Source organism: Schistocerca piceifrons, chromosome 6 (genome assembly GCF_021461385.2).
Source record: "Schistocerca piceifrons isolate TAMUIC-IGC-003096 chromosome 6, iqSchPice1.1, whole genome shotgun sequence".
In the NCBI taxonomy this organism is placed as follows: domain Eukaryota; kingdom Metazoa; phylum Arthropoda; class Insecta; order Orthoptera; family Acrididae; genus Schistocerca; species Schistocerca piceifrons.
In genome coordinates, this window is record NC_060143.1 from 2,229,943 (window position 1) to 2,245,915 (window position 15,973).

Genomic DNA, 15,973 nt, shown 5'->3' on the forward strand with positions numbered 1-15,973 from the left:
ATTATAAATTTATACATCTATGTGGCTGTACTCTATATTAAAAATAATATTTTAGAATTTATTGCCAGAAAGAAAATACACGAACACAACACCAGGGCGAACGGTAATTTAGACATACCGCGCCACAGATTAGCGAGAACAGGAAAGTCCCACAAAGTTAACCCACTCAAAATGTTCAATAAACTGCCAATTCATGTTCAGTCTATGGATACAAATTCTTTTAAAATTAAGTGGTACAGCTGTCTGTCATCATCCATTCTATGACATTAAAGAATTCTTTGAGATGCCTGAGGAGAATATAAGCATTTAAAAGTTGTCTGTAGTTAAACATATTATTTTGTGCTGTGGTTAATCGTGTGTAATTACAAAGTTTATACTATAAACAATAAAATACCTTATTATATTAGATTATAAGATAGCTTGTTGCGTTAGCTTTTAAAAGCTATCCTTTGTAATTTGGTACACTGCCATGCTTCAAATGTATTTATAATGTATTGACAGAAGTTTATTTTGTTATTCTGTATGTACTGGTACATCTTGTATGACGAAGCCAATATCATTGTAAAATGATCTATGGTGAATAAAATTCTTGAAACATGCGGTAACTAGCATTGATTTCAGGGTTTACGAGTAATTATGAAGATAAATTACTTAACTACTAAGGTATACGCACGTACGTACAGCATCGAGAACTGGGCCTCTGATTATAAACTATATTCTTTTAGGCATGGATTCCAACAGCCTGTAGAAAAACAGTATCTTCTACACCATAATTTCCGGTTTGATGTCGATACCAAAAAGTAATTACTTTTTCTGCACTATAAACAAACAGAATATTATATCTCTGGCAGATTAAAACTGTGTAGCGGGCAAGGACTCGAATCAGGAAAATTTGCCTTTCGCTGGCAAGTGCTCTTCCAACTGAGCTACCCAAGCACGGCTCATGTCTCGTCTTTACAGTTTGTTTACTAACTTAATCGTGAAAACAACTGAGAAGTAAGCAATTTTACTGACGATGGTAAGCGCCTGATAAAAATACAACTGAGAAGAAAAACAATAAATCTAGTTGCTAAAAGCGATGTAAGTGTAGCGTATTTTAGAACTCTGACCAGCAAATGATACGCATATCTCCGTAACTTTTATTTACTTATGAGCATTTACTAATAGCATCATTCAAGAAAGAGTTGTGATACACTGTTCCAATTTTAGAAATGGGGAAAAAATTGGGAAAGTTGCTAGCTGACATCAAGCCAACAAACAAACGAAACGTTTTCTTTCCGTTTAGTTGCCAATGTTTATGCAGCTCCATTTCACACTTGAAAAGAAAGTTTACATACCTAAAAAATAAATAAATTAATTAATTCCTCATATAGTGCTAAATAGTGCCCCTGATGGAAGCAGCCGGGCCGGACTTATGGCCAAGTACTGTGCAATTGTCGGCCTGTCCACGGCGTTGTTCTGTCTATCGAAGATAATCGGTGAATTTCGAGTATTTATCATTTCTATTGACGTCTGTCTGTACTATTTGTGAATGAAGTGCAACGATAATTTCAAGAAATATTTAAAACATAACAGTACCGCAAGCCGCGCCGTTTTTTTTAGTAGATACTGTTGCATTACATTGTTGCAATTTCTCACTCAAAAAATTTGGTTGAAGTGTTTTGAAACGTCTGTTTTAAGCACTGATAATATTGCTTCCGCAATTCCTGCGATAGTTGCAGCTGTGCAGTTCTACTGGCCGCGGCTTAAATGTCAAGGTTACTCCTCTCAGCCGGTTATCCTTATGCTGCATCACGCAATGACAACGACGTTTGCTAAGCAACGTATAGTTGCAAAAGGAATAAAATTAATCTGTGATTGAGTTTGCAGAAATTGTAGTTAGAAATAAGCTTGTTAATCGGAAATCATTTGCTATGTGCGTCATCTGGATTTTCAGCTGGAGTCCATGGGCAAAGAATAAATAAATAAATAAATAAATAAATAAATAAATCATTATTTTAGCAACATTACCTTTTATTATCGTAGTATAGTGACGTATCTTGTGATTCACAATCCGCCAGCTGTGATTCGGTTTCCGACTCACAATCGCTGTCGTCACACGCCGTAGTTCGCACACGTTCCGCGTCCTTGTAACTCATTCCAGTCATAAAGTGCGCGCGCACGATAACCGTCTTCCACCTTACGTTGTAATCTCTGATTTTTTTTTCCCCCTTATTTCTAGTGCGTGGTAACGACGTTACTTGCAAGAAGCACGTCTGCCCGCACACAAGCTGACAAGAATACGATATGGTGCACTTCCGAGTTGTACAATACGGTCAATCGCAAGGCTACGCGGTTATCTTATCATCGACGATACCGTTTCCTGCGCTTTTAACGAAATTGCATGAAAAGCCCGAAGCTCGCAGTTTCCTCATGACGCAATATACACCTGGGAGTGAAGCGGAAATACTACACACAACGCGCTGCAGAAATACCGAACACAAACCGCCGTGTCAAACAAATCTCCAAGCCAATGTACAAGGAAAAGTCGCGCCGACAGCAGATGCAAAGCTTCGACGATGGAAGACGACGCTTTTAAGCAAGTCGTGGGAGGGGTCTGGAAGTTTACGAAGCGGATCTGCCAACTCTCCAATGCATTTGGCGGCCGTCCTCTGTTTTCTAAAGCCATAGATTATTTCGTACTTATGCGAAATGCATCCGCGACATCACAACAGCAACAACAACGGAATTCTCTCTCGTAGCGATTTCCCTACTCGCTTCTCTCTACGTGGCTGCCTACTGCGTATCTGTAGCTTCCTAAAAGTTAACTTCTGTAACGGTGAGACGTTCTTCGAAACGGTATCGCTAATATAATTTATTGGACATGAAATTAATTAAGCTTATCGGCCAAAATCATGAGATGATTAATCTGGAAGAGAAGTAGCACCTGCCGTCATACAAGTGCAGAATAAATCACACGAAAGTAATTCACGTGTTCTGTTCCAAGTTTATTTATTTCAATTTTTTCTTTTTTTACTAAGTTTTATACGGATTTATTTGAAATATTTCCACTAAATTAATAACATATAAAACAAGACATCTACTTTACACAATTTAAGTAATAGCTTCTGTAATGTTTGGAAGGTAGGAGACGAGATACTGGCACAAGTAAAGCTGTGAGGACCAGGCGTTGAGTCATGCTTTGGTAGATCAGATGGTAGAGCACTTGCCCGCGAAAGGCAAAGATCCCGAGTTCGAGTCTCGGTCGGGCACACAGTTTTAATCTGCCAGGAAGTACCATAGAGAAGCATCGTTCATTACATCAGTAATAAATTCAAGAGATAGGAATAATATAAGGAAGATGTAAGTGATATAATAATAAATAATAGTTACTTGTTGACAATGCTTTCAAGTGTTGCATCAAACGATATCCCTGAGATTGCTATACTTCAATTGAGCACCTACTGATGACACTCTCCAACACTTTTAGAAAATCACAGTAATATCATATGGTGAAAAGAATTTGAAAAATCACTGAAAAACCCAAGACAAGACATGGCCCCTGGAGTAGAGGGCATTTAATTTACAGAAACTGGCAGAAATCAGCCTCAGATGAGACCTGTTTGAGTTCCAGAGAGTGCAGGAACACATGAAACAATACTGACACTCCACCATGTCTTAGAAGATAAACTAATGGAATGCCAACATACATTTAACACATTTGTAGATTTAGAGAAAGGTTTTCACCATGTTGACTGGAATACACTCTTTGAAGTGAAGATAGTAGGGATAAAATATATGAGCAAAACACTACCTACAACTTGTTCAGAAAACTGACTGAAGTTAGAGAGATTGAAAGAACATGATGTGGTGTTTTGGAAAGAGATTATAAGCTGAATATAAACGAAACTAAAACAAAGGCGATGGAATGTAGTTGGTTAAATCAAGTGATGCTGAAGGAAGTGGATTTGACACAAAAATTATTGGTGTTTTTCTATTTGGGTAGTAACATAACTGATTATGACTGAAGTAGAGAGGATTGTTGGTTGCTTGGTTAATTTTGGGGGTGGGGAGATCAAACAATGAGATCATTGGTCCCATCAGATTAGGGAAGGATGGGGAAGGAAGTTTGCTGTGCCCTTTCAAAGGAACCACCCTGGCATTTGCCTGAAGTGATTTTGGGAAATCATGGAAAACCTAAATCAGGGTGGCCAGATGCGGCCTTGAAGCATTGTCCCCTGAATATGAGTCCAGTCTGCTAACCACTCCACTATCTTGCTCGATAGAGAGGACAAACAATGTGATTGGCAACAGCAAGAAGAACACATCTGAAAAAGAGAAACTTGCCAACATCAAAGAAGCAAGGTCTTGATTGAAATATTTGTCTGAAGCATAGTCCTGTTTCAGAAACGAAATGTGAGGGATCAAGAGTACAGACAAGAAGAGAATAGAAGCTTTTGAAATGAGGTGTACAGACAGAAGAGGAGGCATGAAAGGGGGAGGGGGAAGACAGACAATGATAACTAAGAATTTTGACTGAAGGGAGAAACATAAAGAGACTGTACACTCCATGAATTAAACACAGCTTAACACTGAAAGCCTATTCTCGAACACAAAGAATATTTAATAAGAACAAACTGTGTTTCTTTGATATAGCAAAAATAACATCAAAACAACATGTGATAAACCTTAACAACAGTACAGCACAAACTTTGATACTGTTGACGTTCATTAGAAGTAAATGCAATTATTGTCAAACTCTTCTCAGCAGGACAACTCCCAAGAGTGTTCTGAATATGGGATTCAGGCCGGAGAACTATTTGCTGACAACATCTGTAGCTACACAGAAAAGTGGGCCCTTCTTTATTTCATCAGTTCTGTCTTACAACATGCTACTGCAAAGCTCACCATAGACAAAAGTAGCTACCTCTTCATAGGCAATAGGCAAACAGTTCAGTAGAAACATATGTGTGTGTGTGTGTGTGTGTGTGTGTGTGTGTGTGTGTGTGTGTGTGAGAGAGAGAGAGAGAGAGAGAGAGAGAGAGAGAGAGAGAGGGGGGGGGAGTAATGTAGTGAAGTGAATACTTGTGCTTATCATTAATTTAAGGCTTCTAACATTTTATGATGTACCATTTAATAAATGTCTAGGATTGTTCTTGCTGAGTCGTTTACCAATAGCTCCTGTAAACTTGATGTGGGCTACAAAGAAGGGCTACTCTTTTAGTTTTGAGAATGATTCAACCTATATCGACAATTACTCTTCTAATAAAGTCACTATAATTTAGCTTTGAAAGTATCAATAATGAATGACTTAGCAACAATGGAAGTGCCTCAATTACTGTGTTATGCACAGTATTTCATTGCTCTTGCAAATGCAGTTGGAGCTAGAATATTTTCAAGTATGATTTGTCTAAGAATTTCATAGTGAACTGAGAGTGAATAAGCGATTTGAGTTACTATGTTTTAGAGACTTGTGGGGACCTCACCTCAATGGGAGTTTAGCCCTCCCACAAGGAGGAATATCTTTGGCACTCTAGGCCATTCACTCTGCTACGTACTATTGTGTTGGACACATGCATTTCTGTTGTACATCCATTCCTGTAATAAAAGTGTGTGTCAATTGGATTTCCAGCATTCCACTTAAGTCTGCAAGCATTCCCTACTGGAATAATCTGCAGTGGCGTCCCCACAATGAACAGCAACATTAACTTCAATGTAACAAGTGTACTCTGTCAGATTGTGTTCACTTTGACAATGGGGCTGTTCCATGATCACCATATTTTCGAACAATTTGGACAAAACAGTGACTTGCATAACATTTTCTTCCCCTTGGATCCACCTACAATTTATTTGAAACATGAAAGTAACATTCTGATGTTTCTTACCATTGACAACAATGGTGAATGTGTGGATGAATAATGTGTAATGCCTTTCCACGTCCTTGGTGATGGCAACAAGGCAAATCTCCCCCATGCCAACAAGACAATATTCCACCAGCTAATTCCTGTCCATATGGCACCATTTCATGTGATTTTACCATTCTATCTATATTGAGAATGACCCAGCCAAATCAGTTCGTAAACCCACGCGAGTCCCAGCCGGCTGGGCCACACAAGAAGACTCTCGGTGTGTCATCTGCTCATGGTCCAAGAGACCTTGCGTCCATCTAAGAATGTGTATGTAAACACTTTGGTTTCTAGCATAAGTGCAGAGGCTTACTTTGGAATGTCAAGTTTCTTTCTCATTCGCCCCATTTTGAAATTGGTGTTATGTTTGACTTGTCTTTTGTTACATATGCCTGTAACCATTTGTCTTTTAAGTGATGTGTTATTGCCAAGTTAAATTATGAAGCTGGCCTCCATTCAATTACTTTTAAATGTTTATTGCACTGGTAGTGCTGAGACTGTCTAACAGATGGTTCAAAATATGTGAAGCTACTGATCTCAGGTTGCCACCATTGGATTGAGTAAAGTGACAATTGTGGCAAGGTTATGTGAAGACTTCCACGTGCACCAAGCCAGTTGTTTTGTATTTGTTATATATGTTTTTCAAGAGTTTTACATCAAAGATTTATTTTTAAAGAAATAGCTGGCTACTTGTAAATGCCTTGTGGTTCTTAAGGAGAAAGTGCCACTGGTTGCAAAGATGATTTAATTGCTTTTGTGTGTGTGTGTGTGTGTGTGTGTGTGTGTGTGTGTGTGTGTGTGTGTGTTTGTGTGTGTGTGTGTATGTGTGTCAATAATACTGTGTATTCAGGTTATTAATATGTCCATCTTTCTCCAAGAACCAGGTGGCTGAGTGTTGTTTCTTCATAATGTGCCTGAAAGATTACAGCAATAATTTCACTATCACTGAAAGACAGAAGGTTTCTTCATTTATTTATTTTTTTAATTGCCAAATGTGATGAAATATATCTGGAGATTAAATTGTGTTATGGTACAGTATAACAAAATTGCTTTACAATAATGTGTAATGTTCAAATTCTGTTTCTATTAATAAACAATGAAATCAAATTATGTCCAGTAAAACCACCAACATGTTCCACTCCCCCACATCAATGCTCCCTATGGTATCAGAGTTTCAAACCTAAACCACTGACCTTTCAACCAGAACAGCTGGGAACATTGATCACGATCATCAAATTCATACTATACAGTTATACTATACTATACAGTTATGGCATACTATACAGTTATGGCATACTATACAGTTATGGCATACTATACAGTTATGACACTTCCAAGTTGGTGGTCCTACTAAGCAACACAGGGGGTCAACACAGGAGATCACATCCACATCATTGGTGATGGTATACAAGCACCTCTGGCTGAAGGCAAATTTCACACTGCAAAGGCAGCACTGCTCCGCTAACTTCCCAAGACACCAGAGTAGCAGCTTCAACAAGTAATTTATGAGGAAAAATTGGGCAGCAGGACACCATCTTGGCATTGGAGACATATCTGTGTATCAATGAACTTCACTCTAATGACAGACAGCACACTCTGGTTAATCACATTACCATCTCAGATATAGATGGCAATGATTTCACATGAAAATGAAATGAGGAAACACAAATTATTCCTGGCTGACAGACTTTGCATCCTACAGCAGTGACAAAAGTAGTCAAACGCAATGAGCAACAATGGCCACTGCCAGCACATTCCTTGCCTGATATGCTGGCCCCAACCATAAGAAGCTCTTGAGACCCGAATGATTGTGTGGACTTATCAGAGTGATGTGACTAGCACTCTCTGCGAGGGCGGTGACATTCAGCCAGCCGCAACTGCCATACCCAAAGCCAAAAATAACATTCCTCACAGCAACAAAGGGGTGTGGCAGCAGCTGTGTTGGTTTCACACACACTTCGGTGACTGTTTACACAACTGCTTCCCACGACACAACCAACAACAGTCCGTGATAGGCACTCCACATCACAAAACTCAACAAAACTGCCTACAGCTAAAGCACAAGGGCCAAACTATTTTTCCCCATTTACAAGTGACAGTAGCAGACTGCACTTGATAAAAAAGACAACTCAACAAATTAATACTTTCTTTCCAATACTGGCCCGGAAGTGAGCACTACTTGCAGAGAACAACAAGTGGAACTTACAACATCTGCTGCCCAACTGCGCACTGAAAATGATACTCATGTCATAATATTTGGAACCATCACATGCATCATGGACCTCGAGATGCATGATACATTTTCATGGCCATTTGTGGTCAGAGGTGTTGATGAACTGATCTTGGGTGTGCATTTTTTCCATCGATTTCATCTCTCTGATGACCTAATACAAGGTATCCTCAGGCAAACCAGCAGCAGAGTGTCGACATTCAGTATCGTTGGTAGTCCATGAGCACATTCACATGCAGCTCTGCAAGGGACTACTACAGTACAACCCCTTTGATCTTGACATTTGACATCTACCTGCAACTTCTTAATGACCATTGGGCTTAGAATCTGAATTACAATCTATGATGATGAATTATGGAGAAGTAAAGAAGGATCTCTACCTATGACATCTGCGTGAAACTACTTAATGACCATAGGGCTTTAGAATCTGATTTAGAAACAATAGCAAAGCATTATGAAGAAGTAAAAAAAGAAGAATCCCAGGCTACACAATGAGAATTTAAAACTGAAAACTCAAGTATTTTCATTAACTTAATGCCACGTAATCTTACCTACAGTCATTATAGCAGGAACAGCACCACCATCTGCAAATACCCTATGTAAACAAGATAGAACCTGCAATGATATTAGTTGATCACACACAGACAGACACGGTGTACTCCACCTCATGACCCATCACAAACACAGGTCAGTACTATGAACTTTTCTAACAGTGTCCATGCAACCCCTATATCTGCCTTCTGTGTTTCCCACATTATGTGTGTGTTATATACACAGACAGGGATTAATCATGACACTGTGCACACAATTATCACCACACCAGGTCCGCTGGTCTACCACAAAGCACACTGACTGGCACATGACAGATTACGAGCAACTATAACTGCTATTTACGAATTACTGTAAGCAGGCATAGTCCAGGTCACTGGACAGCCCAGGGGCAGCAGCCATACTCTTAGTTCCTAAGAAAGATGAACATGCAGATTACATGGGGACTATTGGGCCCTGAAAGCCCACAAAGTACCTGACCATTACCCAATACCTAACATCCAATATTTTACTCACACTCTAGCAGGGGCTTCCTTGCTCAGCATTCTCAATTGTAAAAAAGCTTGCCTGCAAATGTAGTTCACACGGGACAACACTTGATTGATAAAATTCTCCTTAAATTTGCATTCTGTTTCTCACACTTGGACAATATTTAAGTTTTTTCAGCATCTCTGCAAGAGTATGAGGAATATATCACACTTATTTTGAGACCTTTGAACATTCTGGGATAGTGATAAATGACGACAAGTGCCAGCATCGAGAATCTGAAGTAACATTTCTAGGACAGTCCATCAGTCAAGCTGGGGTTTGACCCATGACCCAATGCACAGACCTTATCCATTGATTCCCACATCCAATGAATTACCATGAGTTATGGCAATTACTTTCTGCAGACATCACATGCCACAAGCAGCAGCCATAGAGGCACCATTCATGGATATGTTGTCTGGAAAAAACACACATAGCAGACAGGATCTCACTTAAGACTCCAAAAATGCAACAGGCCTTTGACTGTATTACTATGCTCAGCTGGCTACATACGACAACGTTAGCCCATCTGGTTACAGCAACTTCCTTGTCAATTACCTCCGACATGAGTGAAACTGCAGTGAGTACTATTCTTCAGCAGACAGTCATAGGTGAGTGACAACCCTTAAATTTCTTCTCACAGAAGCTAACTGAGTCTCAATACATGTGGTTGGCTTATGATAGAGAACTGATAGATGTGTATCAGGCAGTGCAAAACTTCAAGGATGACATCGAGGGTAAGCTGCTCACAATTTGCAAGTACCACCGACTACCAGAAGATTCCACAGAACACTAGCAGATTGCATATGCAATCTGGTAAAAAAACTATTCTCATTGTCATATCCACCACCTCAACTATGTTGCACAATTTACCACTGACATTCAACACCCCACCTCAAGGGGTGCAGACAATGTCATTGTGGCTTACCTATCTTGAGTAAATGCACTGTTGGTTGACATCAACTTCGAGACTTTGCCAAGGCTCAAAAACAGAAGCTGCAAATCTGCAATCTTCCACAAGATACTATAACAGGTTTGAAATTAATGCGCCATCCCTCATTCTTCCATGCAAGTCTGGTATGACATATCACAACACTGCCTCCACCCACTAGTCCCACTAAATAAGAGAAAGCCTGTCTCCAATAAATTTTCTGCTTGTGGCACCTGGGGTATTTCCTACTACTAAGCTTGTTACAAACTGATCTGTCTGGTCTGATATGAAGCAAGACTGCAAACTTGGGCTCAAACCTGCATGACTTGCCATGCACATCCAATGCACAGGTGATACAAAATGCCTAAGAGCCAAGAATAACATTTCTACGTCAATCTGGTCAGCTCTTTATGGGAATTTAAAGATTACTGCGATCAAGCATATCACTTGCTGGGCTGAAGCGACACCCTCACGGGACATAATGATGGAAAAAAATGACAAGGGCATTTGTACAATTGTGGATATTGAATTTTGATTGCCTAGCATCCATGACTACCAACCAGGATTGCCAATTTGAATCTGTACTGTTGTCCAAGCTATGTAATATTTGCAATGTTCAGTGCTACCATACCATAGCTTACCATCTGCAGAGCGATGGACTTCTGGAATGCTGGCATCAAACACTCAGGCAGCACTTGTGTCATATGGGCCAGTGGATAAAGTCCTTACCTTGGATTCTACTGAGTGTTTGCTCTGCATGCAAAGAAGACCTGTGAGCCTCTTTGTCAGAGATTTTATACAGGGAGTCTCTCAACCTAGCTGCAGCTTTCATCTCCCCAGTATAACCACCAGCCATTACAAAGCTACCGCTGGAACGAGTGGCCAAGCGGTTCTAGGCGCTACAGTCTGGAACCGTGCGACCACTACGGTCGCAGGTTCGAATCCTGCCTTGGGCATGGATGTGTGTGATGTCCTTAGGTTAGTTAGGTTTAAGTAGTTCTAAGTTCTAGGGGACTGATGAGCTCAGAAGTTAAGTCCCATAGTGCTCAGAGCCATTTGAACAAAGCTACCAAGAAACAACATAAGAATACCACTATCCTCATCACATAGCTCACGAAACATTTTTCTGCACAAGGCTCTAGCAAACTTTAAGTATGTCTTGTTACAAGATGATACAATCAGACCAGCAGTGCAGCCACGACATTCTGGACCACATTGGGCACTCAATGCAGAGACAACAGCCTCGACATACTACTACATCAGAAGTTGGTCACCTTCTCCATGCATCATCTCAAACCCTCCTGGATTTGGTGAGATATAACCAACACAGATAATAAAAGCACTTTTTGGGCAGAAGACAAGACTTATGTTGCTACAGGGCACAATGGAACATCAAACATTCAGAATACTATCAACAGTTTTGATGTGTGCCCTGATGTGCAGCAATTCCAGACAAATGAAATAAGTGCAAATCTGTTGTATGGTTATGTCATTGTTTCAGGACAGTGCGAGAAACAGAAAGTTGAGAGATGTTTTACTTCCTAGCAGTTCACTCGCCATGATAAGCTACACAATGGTGTTGAACTGGAGGTGATAAGGTCACGTTTATCACCCAGTGGTTTTCTAACCACCACTGCTCCTAGGAAACAACTGCTACAGCAATCAAGCATGAAGAAACATCACACCGTCTCTTTCATCACCACCATAACTGAACATTCCGCCACCACGACTCGAGAACTTTGATGTCAACCAGCAATCCTGGAATCGGTCCAGTTGTGTTCTGTCTTGTAGCCCACTAGAGCGTAAATGGTCATGAACAACTGTTCGAAGAGCAAGTCAGCAGCTGCGACCCGCATCGAATTCCTTCTGTCTGTAATCCATGCTGGGGGAGTGGGGGAGGGGGGGGGGGGGAGATGAGGGGGATGTGTGCTCTGTGGGGACTTCACCACTGATGAACGATGATGTATAAAATATCACACAAATGAGCCTCTTTGCAGCGATACAAGTTTAGTCCTCCCACAGGGAGGAGTATCTTTGACATTATAGCCTGCTAAGTCCACTACAAACAATTTTACTGTGCACATGCATTTCTGTTGTTATCCATCTGTTGCTGGTAATAAAGTGGGTGTTAACTGCATTTACTAGCTTCTGCTTCATTCTGAAAGCATGCCCACTGGTATAACCTACAGTCTTTTCCTACAAAGTCAGCAACACGTGGTCTTGTGATTAGCATTGCTGATTCTCGATTATGGGGCTCCCGGTTTGGTTCCCAGCAGGGTCAGTGAGCTTCTCCATTCAGGAATGGATGTATGTCCTCTTCACCATTGATACACAAGTTGCTGAAGTGGCATCAAATAGAATGATTTCGAACAGGTGGTCAAACATTACAGATGGGGTCTCTTCATCTACATCAACATACATATTCCGCAAGCCACTCTACAGTGCATGGTGGAGTGTACCATGTACCACCAATAGTCATTTCCTCTCCTGACATCTTGTGGTGTCAGGTTTTCTGCCAGATATCAAAGTCATTCTTGCACAATATTTTGACAGCGTGACTTGTTATCTTCAGCAGGTGCTACCTCAGATTGCTTCCTGAGTGGAATGGGTCCAGTATTTATACGTGCACAATTCCTCCTCCATCATCAGTTCCAGGCAATCCACCTGCAGTCTTCTTCCATTAGCAGCGTCTTTATGTGTTCCCATTTCAGGTCAGCACAGGTTCCCTGTGGTTCCAGCTGTTCTCTCTGCAGTCTGCTCTTCGATGCGCAACACCGAGTGTTGGTGTTAGACTTTGGTCCCATGCAACCTTCTGCATGCTGGCATTCTGTTTTCGGCCCAGTGTAGTTCGTCATGATTAATGAGGTCTTCCATCACCTTTATCTCTACAAACTCTCTTATAACACTGTACCAATATCTGGGGATCTGTTCCAGATCATTGAATCATAACTGATGAAATGGTTGCATTCCAGACAGTGCTCAGCATTGGCTAATTTGGTTGCTTGTCTTAGTTTGGGTGACTCTAATATCCACTATTCTAGCAATGTACAACATGCCACATTGGTGAGGTTTATTATAAATTCCTGGTCTTCGTAGCCCCAGGCTGTGTTCCACATTTCCTAGTAGCCCTCATTTACGTACATGGACAGAAGTAACACTTGATATTGTACTTCCTGGGAATTTTGCTGATTTTTGCAAAAAAATGGTTCAAATGGCTCTGAGCACATTGGGACTCAACTGCTGAGGTCATTAGTCCCCTAGAACTTAGAACTAGTTAAACCTAACTAACATAAGGACATCACAAACATCCATGCCCGAGGCAGGATTCGAACCTGCGACAGTAGAGGTCTTGCTGTTCCAGACTGCAGCACCTTTAACCGCACGTCCACTTCGGCCAGCCTGATTTTTGCAGAAACAGACACTGCACAAGGCAGGTGCACCACAGTCTTTGCCTCACCTTGCTCTTCTTGTGGATTATGTGACAGCGGCTAGTTGCAGAGCCTTCTGAATCTGTTTGGCTATTGTTGTTTGTTTTGTTTTGTTTTAGAACAGAAAAACAACTGCTGTTTGGCCATGTATCCATTCTTGCAGAACAATGGTCGTGGATGCTCAGTTTCTACTGCCAAACTATGAGGGTCTGAGATTGTGTGTGCCCTGTGGACCAGTGTCTTGGAAACTCCATTCTTCTGCACTTGGGTGGTGACAGCTGCTGGCTTGCAGGTATAAATCATTGTGTGTAGGTCTGAAATACACACTGTGATCAAACTAGCCATCTGCTTTGCTTTTGACAAGTACATCCAGAAATGGCAACTGGCCATCTTTTTCCAGTTCCATGGTGAACTTAATATTTGGGTATGTTTTACAACCTGCACTGAAGTTGTTTGCTTCAAATGTTGTAGTGACAATCTGGTTACACTTTGCTTTGGCTTGATAATGGTTGACTGACTGAAATTAGTAGTATTGAGCATAAAAATAGACAGCTGATGGTGATCTACAATGAAGTTTTACTAATATTTGGATGGTGTGAGTTCACACGTTCCAGGATCTCATTGAACCTATCCCTGCCATGAGGCCAGATCACAATGGTATCATCCACACACCCAACAAAGCAAGTGGGTTTGCATCTAGCTGTCTCTAACACCCCCTTGGAAATCTCTCCATGAACATACTGGCAACCACTGGAGACAAGAGAGCTGCCCATGGTTATACCTTCTGTTATTGGCCCCTATACAGAAAATATGCCTAATAGGTCCACCAAAGCATCATCAAATTTCTCTGCAGTCTGTTCTAATGAATCTTTCACTGGCACCGTAACAAATAGGGATACCACATCAAAACTGACCATTGTATCATATTCTGTGATAAGTAGTTACTTGAGATGTTGCAAGATGGGTATGGTGAATACTCTTCTCAACATATCAGAATGGCTAATTCTTAAAGTACTTGGCTGTTGGTTGTTGATGTGCCATTGTTGCTGACAATTGGACACAGTGGCATGACCTTTTTTCATGTACTTTCGGCTACCCAAATAGTATAGATGAAAATGGTGGTCTTATTCGTAGTTGTTTAATGACCTTCTCAGGCATACTGGTTTCCTACAAGGCAGCCCTGTTTTTCTTGTCCACTTCGCCCTTACAGTCACATCCCAAAAGTCTATATTGTGGTTCTCCCTGAAGTTGACATTCTTTCTCATCATAACCAGTGCACTCCAGAATGACTATAGAGTTCGCTTTGTCTGCTGCCAACACCATGATGTTGATGTCTGCCACAGCCTCTTGAATGCAATGACCTCATCACTGGAAAGTGAACTGCAGGTCTCCAGAAGAATTTCTTCTGCCACGTTTGGTGGAAAACATTCAATACTTTCTCCACTGCATTGATGAAACCTGAAATGGGCACATTTCTTGGAGTCATTGCGAAGTTGAGATCCCTTCTGAGTACCTTCAAAGAGGTGTCATCAAACTGCTTGCCACTTGGGTTATTCTCGTGTTACCGTCCTCCATCTGCTGCGTTTTCTTACTCATGTGAGGTCCCGCTGTATGTGTCATCCTTTTGAGCTTTTTTAAGTAAAAGACTGGCACCTACTATTGAATTAGGAATACTATGACCACCAATAGGAATTAAACCTTTTAACCCTATACAAATACCACCACTTAATACAGCCATTCTTCTTGCACCCAGAGCAACTGTGATAAGAGCAGATCACAGACTTATACAACCTAACCATAATCAGGCATTACAAGGTCCATTTTTCACAGTATCATTAGGACTATTTTCTCTACAAGGAGATGACAAAAGTCATTTCACAGCGATACGCACATGGTAGTATCGCACATGCAAGATAGCTACACAAACTGGTGGCACTACAGTAATGTGCATTTTGTGCTACTGTTTCAGCATCACGATTGGCCTCATCTTAATGCGGCTGTTAGGCGCATTAACATGAGGCTGGGGAGAGTGCTGATGGGAGAGGGCATGGGTCACATCTCAGGGGTGCCAGTAGGGTCTATCTGCAGATTGGGATTCACTAGGCATGGCCTGCACCTTAATAGGTATGGGCAGGGGAGGCTGGCTAAGCTTATAGGTGACAGTGTAGTGGGTGGTGGTGGTGGTGGTGGTGGTGGTGGTGGTGGTGGTGTCACTCATGGAAAAATTCCTGTAGTAGTTGGTGTTAGAGCTGCACCTTTTTTAGATTGAAGTCAGCTGATAGGTATACCTGCTTAAAAGAGGTCTCTCTAACTAAGGGCTCACCTTCAGGAGATGTAATGTTTCCAAGTAGAGAAGGAATTAGCATATTTCATCAAAACATAAGAGATATTAGAGATAAAGGTAGTGAACTGCTTATAGATG

The 15,973-nt window shown here is 41.1% G+C and overlaps 1 protein-coding gene across 1 annotated transcript in view; it reads right to left on the reverse strand.

Annotated features, from left to right (window-relative positions):
- The window catches only part of LOC124803034 (probable phospholipid-transporting ATPase IIB), a 189,156-nt gene that overhangs the window by 147,145 nt on the left and 26,038 nt on the right, over positions 1-15,973 (reverse strand). The window lies entirely within an intron of this gene.